The 11,058-nt window shown below is 34.5% G+C and overlaps 1 long non-coding RNA gene across 2 annotated transcripts in view; it reads right to left on the reverse strand.

The window, feature by feature from the left end:
- Positions 1-10,858, reverse strand: part of LOC106059516 (uncharacterized) — a 70,579-nt gene extending 59,721 nt beyond the window's left edge. For both annotated transcript variants that reach the window (XR_008780266.1, XR_008780265.1), the window contains exon 1: positions 10,679-10,858. This is a non-coding gene — a long non-coding RNA (uncharacterized LOC106059516). The remainder of the gene's footprint in view (positions 1-10,678) is intronic.
- Positions 10,859-11,058: the final 200 nt, after the last annotated feature.

Genomic DNA, 11,058 nt, shown 5'->3' on the forward strand with positions numbered 1-11,058 from the left:
ATATTAAACAGCTTCTTAAACTGTGGTGTGTTAAAACACACGTTAAACTGTAGTATGATAATACCCTTGTTGAATTGTGATGTGCTAACACACTTGTTAAATTGTCGTTTGATAAAACGCTTGTTAACCTGTGGTATGTTAAAACGCTTGTTACACTGTGGTATGCTAAATCGCATGTTCAAAATAATGTCTTGGGGTGTGGGGACGAAATGGTGGGAAAAAGGAAAAGTGCACGTTACATGAACTTTTTAAAGGGATTCGAAGGGGAATAATCAACGTTTATTTTGATCGCGAGCAGCAGACAAGAAGAAAAGTTAATGTCGATACCTCGTTGCGGAATATGTTACGATAAACGTATGTAATGAAGCATTTCATTGGATGCGTGACTACAATGCAGTTTGAGTGCACCATTGTGTGAGTCTGTTATTTTAGGAAATCCATTTTTTTTTTACTCACAACGATAGCAATAAAAACCAATAAACAAAGTCTGACATACAGAATCTTACATGAAAATAACTAAGCTAGTATCACTGTACACAAGAGTCACATTAGGAGGGCGTACCCGACACCTAGTGGGCGGGCATTGTTTTTGCAGAGAAAAACAAACCAAATACATGTCTAAATAAATTCGTCAACACTGCTGAAGTAGCAGCATTGGTATACAGTAACGAAAATTAACCAGGTGTAAAATAAGTCACTAGTAATAAATAAATAGCAATGATCCCTTTAATGTTAGCGCCAACCTGTAGTGCGTTTTTTCCTTTTTTTTTTAGTAGTGCGTATTACCACCAGGTGGCATTACCCCCCGGTGGCCACCTTATTATTTTAATATGAAAATTTAAAATGGTAAGTGAAGATTGGTGAAAATATGGTGGCCGAAATTTGAATAATCATTGTATTTACAATTATGTCCTACGAAAAGTGTGTCACGTGTTGTTTTTTTTCAAAGGCAATGTATATGTTTTCGTCGCAGTGTCTATACCCACTTTCGTGGGTGTGCGATGGTGTGGGATACCTCTTATTAAATTACTTTGTGATTGTTTATTCTCGTTGCTAGCCGGAAGTAGCAAACATCCTGTCATTACGAGTATGAAGGAACGATAAATCAGCTAGTTACCATTATTGGAGTTGTCCCCCTTTGTGCCGATCACACTGCACACAATAAACATAGGTAAATGTGCAAACAAGGAAACATTTGAGTAAAGCTATGTAGTTATGAAATTCTACAATGATATCTTCTTTTGATACTTTAGACGGTTATATATTTTATATATACTGAACTTATATAAATACAGTAATCGATGGCTAAAGCTTTGTAGCTATCTAGATGTATCTGGGACTGAGACAATTTAGTAATATCTTATTTGTTAATATAAGAAGTCTAATAAGTTAGATCTCTCTCTCTCTCTCTCTCTCTCTCTCTCTCTCTCTCTCTCAGCTATCTTGGTGTACCTGGGACTGTATAAATATAGGGGGGGGGTGATGTGGCTAAGTAGATGAGCGATTGGCTTCCGAACGTGGGGCTCCTGAGATTGAATTTCGTCGAAGACTGGGATGTTGAATTTCGGGCGCCCCTGAGTCCACCCAACTCTAATGGGCACCTGACGTTAGTTGGAGAAAGTTAAGGCGGTTGATCTTTGTGCTGGCCACATGACACCCTGCTCGTTAACCGTTGGCCAAATAAACAGATGGCCTTAACATCATCTGACCCATAGATAGCAAGATTTAAAAGGGGAAATTTTACTTTTTCAAAATATAAATATAGAAATGTTGATACGGCCTGTTTTGTACAGCTAGTCTACTTTTGAAGGGCGTTTCACTTACAGAGACTTGAATAAAGAATGGAAACTTTATTTTAAAAAATAATACTTTTGTGCCTTTACCTTTCTACAAAGATATATAAACCTTTCAATGTCAGTGTAGAAATATGGACAACTAATATTGCAGGATGTCAAAATAAATAAATATATACATATATATATATATATATCAATTCACTTCGAGACTGTTGCTTTCATTAAACAATTATCAAGCGGGAGTTTGTTCCACCTCCCAGCCGTTCAACCCTTCTTATCCACTCAAGTGCGTCAATCTTGCTAGAAGCTACTTCAGATACACGACACACACACACACACACACACCATAACAAAGTATATGTTCTTATAATAAACAAGATATCTAGATACATCTGAGATGATATCAATACAGCTAGATCTGAGGTTATTTCAGACCTCTTTAACTTAATTGAAACAACTAAGAACATTGATATGTATATAATAGATTTATTTATGTTATGTATATTCCAAAAGGACGTTAGGGCTTAGAGGTAAAGTGAAATCGAATCTTGGTAATAAATGAGCTTTTGGATTTGAAAATCTTTTTGACCTCTCCAACGAGTGGTAGTTTTGTTTGTTGTTTGTTTGTTTTTTTGAAGCAAGAAAAGGGATTGGTCCTTGTGTCAGCCACGTGACAGTCTCGTTTACATATAGGACGGCCTTAAGGTAATATTAGTTTACAGTCAACATTAGCGAAATAAATTTCATTTTCGTTACTATTTAAACCTACAGCAAAGAATAGCCTGATGTGTGTTTTTATTGATTTTAAAAGGGAGGGGAAGAGAACTACAGCAAAATATTTGTTATGAACTACGAGATGCTTTTGTTTAATCTGTTTAGGTTTTTCGTTGTAAAATAATAAATAAGTTTTAAAACTATTTGTAACCTATTGTTGAAAATTTACGTTGAATAATTAAGAAAACTACTTTTATTTTCATGGCGGGTAATGTCCGGCTAGTATATATACATATTTATACAATTTATAAATAACACTAACTTTTACAATATTGAAAGCAAGTAATAAGCTTGTTACATTTTGAAATGGATTTATAATATAAGTTCTGTCTTCTACAAACATAATACATCATGTACCATTATTTCACTTACATAAGATATATATTTTATTGTAAGTAAAGTAAATGAACACTACCTGACAGGTTGACATGTTGACACAAAAACAATATTGTTTATTCTCTATTTCATCTACGTTGACATATTGTCTATTTTTTGTTATCAAATACTAAATTTAAACATAATTAATCAGGAAAAAATGTTTGATATTTGTTTTTTAGAATTTTCAAAATAATAATTTAAAAAAAAAACGCGTTTTATTGGGCAGTAAATGTAAATCGTAAAGTTTCAAAGATATTTCACAATCATCATTCATAGCTCCTTGATTTCTGTCGTGGGGGTGTTGTGATAGTACTTCGTAGGAGCGCTGTGACAGTTCGTCGTAGAGGTGCTATGACAGTTCGCATAACAAAATCTCTTCCCTCTTTCCGGCCAGCAGATGTTTTTAGAAAGATATCAAGAGGGAGGCCGAATCATTATTTTGCATTGTCCAGCAAGCTTTTCCTTGTAATCTCTGACCTGTGAAAGCGAGAATCGACTACAAGGTGGCCACACTTTGTCATCAGTGTATCTATAATAAGGAAATGCACTTATAAATTAATGAACTGATCACTCCATATGTCCATCAGAAAACACTGCGCTCCATGGACTCAGGCCTCTAGTGGCCCTCAAAGGCTACGGTCTGCGGGCTTTTTCAGTGCACTGACCAAAGGTTTGGGACTCACTCCCTATTGATCTCAGACAGGCAACATGCTACACTACTTTCAAGAAGAACATTAAGACCTATCTGTTTAAAGCTTGTTTAGATTAGTTTGTCATTTTGGCTGTCGTGTTTGTGTTTGTAATGTTATCACAGCGCCATGAGCCCAAATTTTGTTTGTTAACATCGCTTTATAAATAAAATTAATATAAATTATTATTATCTCTGTACCTTGAAGACTGACCTTTGATATTGTGTCATTTTCTACAATAAGGCCAAACCAGCTCAGCTTTCGTTTCTTCACAGCATTGAGGATTCTTCCCTTTTGTCAGCCAGAATGTTGGCTTGTAAAAGAGCAAACTCATTTGTCTTCTTTTCTTCGTATTCCAAACCCAGCGTTTTTTTTTAGCATTTATGCCCTCAAAGGTTTGGAAACTCATTACAGTCACAGCTTCCTGTGTTTAAGTGTGTAGAGGTTCATACTTTACCAAAAATCTTTACTTTTAATTTTACTTGGAAGCTGATGTTACTCTTTCAGAGTTTCCACACATTGCTCATGGCAACAGATGCCAACATTAAGGTTGTTTTTATTTCTTTTTTTTTTTGATTCTCCATCTCTCGTTATGTTTGGCCATTCAACTGCATGCAAAGTTATCTTCACCACAATCTAGTACGAAATCGGCTAAATGAAAAATAGCAGGCATATTTAAGTTTACACAGCGACCATAAATGCAATAAAATAATTCAGCGTCTCCTACTTTGCCTAGGCATTGTATACAATTACTTTTCGTAAAGGTTATTAAAAAAGATCACCCTGATCACTCTTTGTTGGGCGCCATGTGCTTTTGAAATATTTTACTTCACGTTTTCCAAGTTTGTCCAAGTAGTGCGCATTCTCCAGCCTCCCGGGCTTTCCATAATCACTATGACCTGCAGGATTTTATGTAAATCCAAAAAACAAAAAACAAAAAATGGCGCTATGAATTGTTCTTTTTGTTCTCACTGGTGGCATGTTTGTTTACTGGTCAGACATGGTGTAGAGTGCTGGGATAATGTTGGCTTACAATCTCTACTTTCCTCTCATCGATGTTCACATCGCATCGATCCTGCACCCTTAGATTCAGTAATCCCCCGCCCGAGTCCCTATTGAATGTCTGCCCCTAGGCAGCAACACTAATGATGTTTAACGAAGAAGCCATTTTACTGTATCGGTAACAATCTTCCATTTTATTGATAGTTCAAATGCTGCATTCTTTACGCCGAGTCTCTTGCTATTTTTATGTGTATATGAAGATTAGCCTTACCCACCGGCTACGCCCGTTGATGTATTCCCAAACTATATATGACCCCCCCCCCGTTTTTTTTAATTACGTATAACTTTGACAAGCCCGTCTAGTCGAGTATCACTTTTCTTCCCCTCCCAGCCCACCCAGCTTTCTACTTTAACCAATAGCCTTATTTACACTGACTATTCTTCTACTTTAACCAATAGCCTTATTTACACTGACTATTCTTCTGCTTTAACCAATAGCCTTATTTACACTGACTATTCTTCTGCTTTAACCAATAGCCTTATTTACACTGACTATTCTTCTGCTTTAACCAATAGCCTTATTTACACTGACTATTCTTCTGCTTTGCGGTTCTTATTTGGAAATATTTAATATGGGTCTATGATATTTTTTAGACTTTGGCTCTCTTCACTTTTTTTACAACCTTCTAATCTTCATGCTCACATAATACTAGGACCATATTCCTCCGCTTAATTTTTTTTTTTGTTTACATTTTCACTAAAAGTTTTAGTAAAACTGCCCACATTTCTGCAATCCCACTTTAGGCCAGGACAGTATAGTATATGCTGTATCTAATTTTAGTTTGTTAAGTTGAATTAAAACGGCCCGTTTATATCGACCCTCCCCCTCAAATGATCACATACTCCTGGCCTGAGAATTCTACTTTCACTTTTCTAGCTTTTCCACATCACCGTTCTTTCTTTCTTTATTTTTTTCTTTTTTTTAAGGTAACTTCAAAATTTCAAATTGCAACCAAAGAAATATTATTGATTCATGATGTTATTTGTCTGGACCTAAAATCCCAAATGGTTGATAAAATGTGCATAACTAATGTTTTTACATAGCGCCATAAAATTAAGTTGTAATTAATGAAAAAATATGAAATAATACTAACAAGTGACATCTTTTGAAAATTTAAAAAAAAAAAAATTTCATCCGTTTGAATAAATACAAATTATTTTGTCGCATAACAGAAATGTTTGAATGGACGAGATTTTAAAAGGGAAGAAATGCAAATTAATTTTTAACCATCAACCAAAATTTTCAAATAAACTATTTTGCTAAACTAATGAGGAATATATCTGTAACTTTTAAACCACAACAAGTTAACATATTGATTTAATCAGATGATTTCAATTGGAAAACCTCCACACATCAAATGACCTAATGGAGGATAACTAGAAAATCCTTTGCAACTGGGGAGCTCTCCGACTGCTAGAGAACAGAAAAAGAAGCATTAGAACTAGCAGCTACCAAGCTTGTGAACCACTCAGTCAGATTGTCTTCTTAACCAACATAAAACAAACTCAGGTTCTTCCTATGTGAAACGACTCAGGACAGCACTTATAAAACTCAACAACAAAAACAAAAAAAAAACTGTTATTCAATGGATACCAGCACATATAGAACTAGAAGCTAATGAGAAGGCTGACACACTCGCCAAGTTTGGGAGAACAAAAACATAATTAAACATTGCACTCTATACAGAAGAAATGCAGAAACTAACAGTTAAAAGAATAATCGGGAAATCGACAAGCTCTCTTCCAAATCACAAGAAAGACAACGCCCACTAAAAGTTATCCCGACTCAGAACTGGGTGCAACAGAATGAGACATTTGTTCCGTAAGCTAAACATTGTAACTAGCGAAATCTGTTCCTGTGGAATGAATGCTGACCATGTCAATCAAATCTACATTCTTTATCAAGAGGCCCAAACAAGACACGGCCCCAAAACACCCCAATAGAAAGAAAACTATATGGAGAGCTCCCTGATTTGGAAACCACTGTGCAGTTCATCTCATATATTGGTCTAGTCATCTGAACACTCCAACATAACAATGAGAATGAGGAAAAAGAAGAACATTTGAAAGAATACGAGATAAATAGTAATTCAATGATTTAAGGTAAGTGTTTCACAAGAGCTCTTGTCTACAAACTATTGGTCTGAATTTTGATTTTGTTATTATGTTGTTAAGAAGTACAAAACGTATCCTCCCACACCAGGTGTAAGAACTCAGCTGATAGTGTTCATGATATCAAGAAGATGTGGGATTTAAGTACCTGGAACAATTTTAATCGTTAAGTCTTTTTTTTTTCCCATTTGCAATTTAATGTAGTTAAACAAGAAATTGAAATCTTTTTGTTTTCACATCATGAATTATCCAACAAAAAAAAGCGTTCAGTTGAATAGCATCAAATTAATTCGCTAAGTGTCTCAATGCAAATCAATGCTTGGAAAACTAAGGTGTATGCTAAACATAAATTGAAATGTTTTGTAAAAAATGTTTTGTTTGTAAAAATGTTTTACATGTTTCGGATGTTCCTTCAGAGTTGAAGATAGTTTACTTCTTAGTCCAAACCTCCCTCAGGTCGACGGGGGATAGGAGCGGGCAGGGTTTGAACCCGGGACCATCGATAAATCTGAACGACAGTCCAGCGCGCAAACCGCACGACCAGGCAGCCATCCGCAATAAACCGCAAGAGCCGCCTGCAAATCCTCAGCAAACATTTATTACTTTCTGTTCTTGATGAAAAAAAATGAAAAATGAAATAATGAAATAATGAAAAATCTTTAAAAATTTAAAACAAAAACCAAAAGTATGTTTGACGATTCAAACTCACTTTCATATTTTAATGTAGAGCGGTTTTTTTTTTTTTTTTTTTTATTAAAAGCAAATGTAGAGCAGCAGAAAATATTTTTAAAGTTCAGGGACACTAATTAGCTGATCCATTTGATGAAAGTTTTGCATTTCACTGCCTTTGAAATTTAATCTATTTTTGATTTTATAGCAAGTTATTATGTAGCAATTAACCATTGCAGTTTGCTACATGTACTCCAGATTAACATTCTCTTAGAAAGAATTTTACTTTTTTAAGATATTTAGTTTTGTTTTAATTATTTAGCTAATCCTGGTATGGCGATATTTCATGGAATAAGTACATGCAAATCTGATCTGATTCATTAAATGACCTGCGGTTTTAAAGCTTCAGGTGACAGTAAGAAATAAAAAGTTAAGCCCACTTACGCATTTAATCAACTAACGATGGTCCCCGAAAACTCCTGCAGGAATTCAATGCCAAGTGTGTTGTGTAGCTTTTTTTATTTGGATGACTTCAGCAAGATTAAGAGAGGGGCCATAATCTATTAAGTATCCCCTTTCAGGCCTTGCGATATATAGGGCAGATGATGTAAAGGTCATCTGTTTTTGTGGGTGTGATGTGGTTAGCACAATGACCAACCGCCTTTTCTTTTCCCCAACTAACGTCAGGGGCTCATTAGAGCTGGGCGGACTCAGAGGCGCCCAAAAATCCAGAAGTTCCAGTCTTCACCAGGATTCGACAAGCTTCCAAAGGCCTAGAATTCCAAGAGTTTTAGACTCAACACTTATGACGATGACAATGAAGAGAAGAAAACAAAAAAGTTAACACGCCTTGGGAACATGAACATAAACTAAGAAAATAACAAAGGTTTCCTCCCACTAGATCCGCCCATGGGCAAGGAATATTCAAGCCATGATCTTATTTTAATTGTCTTTAAAAATACAATTTTAAAGCATAGTTGGGCGGTGCTTAAACTGCACAACATATTATTGATCATGACATTTCCAAAAAAAAAAAAGCTTTTCTAAATGTTTTTAATTCTTCGTTCTATATGTGACGGACGACAGACAGACAACACAAAAGTAATAGCCTCTTTTCATCTTCCACTAAAAAAATACACATTATTTCATAATATCTGGACTAACATATAATGATGACACGGAAGGCATGTCACTGCACAGACCGCTGTATAACACATTATAGACCTTAACATGAATATAATTACTTTTTGCACATTTATAAAGAAACATCTGGTGCGTTTTTATATAATTTAAAATTGCGTTTGTAAAGCGCGCAACATTCATACGTATGGCAAAGCTCAACCATTTTTTTTTTGTAAACCAGTTAGGGAAGGGGTGTATCTGGGTAGGGGTGTATCTGGAAAGGTGTATCTGGGAAGGGGTGTATCTGGGAAGGGGTGTATCTGGGAAGGGGTGTATCTGGGTAAGAGTTTCCGTGCTGTCTTTACCAAAGCTTTACAAACATTTCTCTTCAAGTTGGTTCTCCTATATCTAACCCTTTAAAAAAGTAGCGGATTATAAAAAAAATGAAATCCAATGAAATTTTTCATTGAAAAAGTGGTGTTTTTTATGAAAAAGAAAACTGCTTGCATATTTAATTAAAAAAATTAAACTCATTTTCAGAAATATAAAATATTTGTCGTTGCATCATAACTTTACAAGATCTAAAATATAATATCAAATTTTCTATCTCTTTTCGAGTTTCTTCGGGACCACACAGACCACACAAATCTAAGAGCAGTTTTTTCCCCTTTTTTAGGGGGCCGCAAAAAATATAAGTCTACGTACGATCGGTGCGGTAGACACTAGAAACAGCTAAGATATACAAACATTTATTGGATGTTTTCTTGTAAAAACAAAATACGTAGACAAAGACATACAAAAAGCTAGTAGTTTAATACCATAGTCAGTGGTTTTTATCAGGAAATATTACAATCAAAAACGATGTTAATAGCAAATATTACTTTACAAAGTTTCCTATAATTTCTAATGCTTAAAGAAGCCTGTGAAGGATATATGAGAAGGAGAGACAGAGAGATTGGGACATTGACAGGTAGACAGAGAAAGGAGTTAGTCATACAGACAGACACAAGGCAAGAAAGACTAATATCTCAAATCTGTGTTAATATCATCGATGTCAATATTTCCAAACCTGTATCTGATCGCATATATGAACATGTTACAAGAACTAACAATTGAGATCTGGAAATTGCACCGGATATTGCTGGTTAGAGCGTCTCGCATGGAAAGGGAAATAACCTCGCATGACGATACTCGAAACTTCTAAATGTCTGACATTTTGCCGACTTTAAAAATAATGTTACGAAGGTTACTACTATTATTTTTAAAATTTGATTTCCAATATATTCATAATGCTTTTCACTAGTGATAGAATAGTTTTGAAATTATATAAGTCCCAGTGTTTTGTATGGGAAATAGAAACAATGCCATATTGCGGGGAATACTAAAACCATGAATTGGACCTACTTATCGGAATGTCCGATGATATCCAAGCAATAGCTTACAACTATCCATTTATTTAGTCATATTATAGAATTATACAAATCTTAATCAATTAATGTTCATAGTTTAAACCAGAACGATATAAGAATATACAGTTATATTAAAAAAAAACAACATAATAATAATTTATTTTATAAAGCGCTGTTAACAAACATCATGTTGGCTCAATGCTGGCGCTATGATAACATGTAGACTTTATTTATAAATTGCCATTAGGTTTTAAAAACAAATAAACTAAATCCACGATTTAAATACTCGCAACACAGAAAAATTATTTTGATTGGCTTTCTATAGTTCTTAAATGTAAACCTATTTCAAAAGTTGTTATTCTATCTTGAGTATTTCTTACTTTTGAAACTATTTAAAAAAAACGTCGCTGTCATAGAAAATGTTTTTAAAACAATATATGTTACAATTTATATCAGTATTTAAATATCCGTATTAACAAAACAGCTAATTAAATAAATCAGAAAACATCTAATTATATAAATCAGAAAATAGTAATTAAAAATATAGTACATCCAAAGCAAAAGACAAAGAAATACTGAGCTTCCTATGATTCAAACTTAAATCTTTTTTTCCCCAGTATTGGTGAAATGAAACAAAAGCAAAATACAGAAGTCCTAATTCACTTACCTAATTAAGCTTGAATTTATGTAATTCGTCACTACTATCTACTGAAACTTTTGGATACCCGCGTAAGTGTTAGGTAAGTCGAGTTCTAAACTCCAGTCCTCCAGTCGATGTGATCGTTACCTTATTGCAAGAACTGATTCGCCACCCGCCGGCTAACTTGCCCGTGAACTCCTTTAAATAACAATTCGCGCGGGAAGGCCGATAACCCGCGAGGTCCTGGCGTGACTCAAATAGATATATAGGCCTATAATTTTTTTTATTTTTTTTTTTTTTCGTACTGTATTTTCTTAATTATTTTTTTTTTACCTAATTTTTTAAAGGTACAATTTTTTTTTTTGGGTGAAGTAGAATCTGTACGAATTAATTGGATCTATTTTCTT

The sequence above is a fragment of the Biomphalaria glabrata genome, chromosome 10 (genome assembly GCF_947242115.1).
Source record: "Biomphalaria glabrata chromosome 10, xgBioGlab47.1, whole genome shotgun sequence".
Lineage (NCBI taxonomy): Eukaryota > Metazoa > Mollusca > Gastropoda > Planorbidae > Biomphalaria > Biomphalaria glabrata.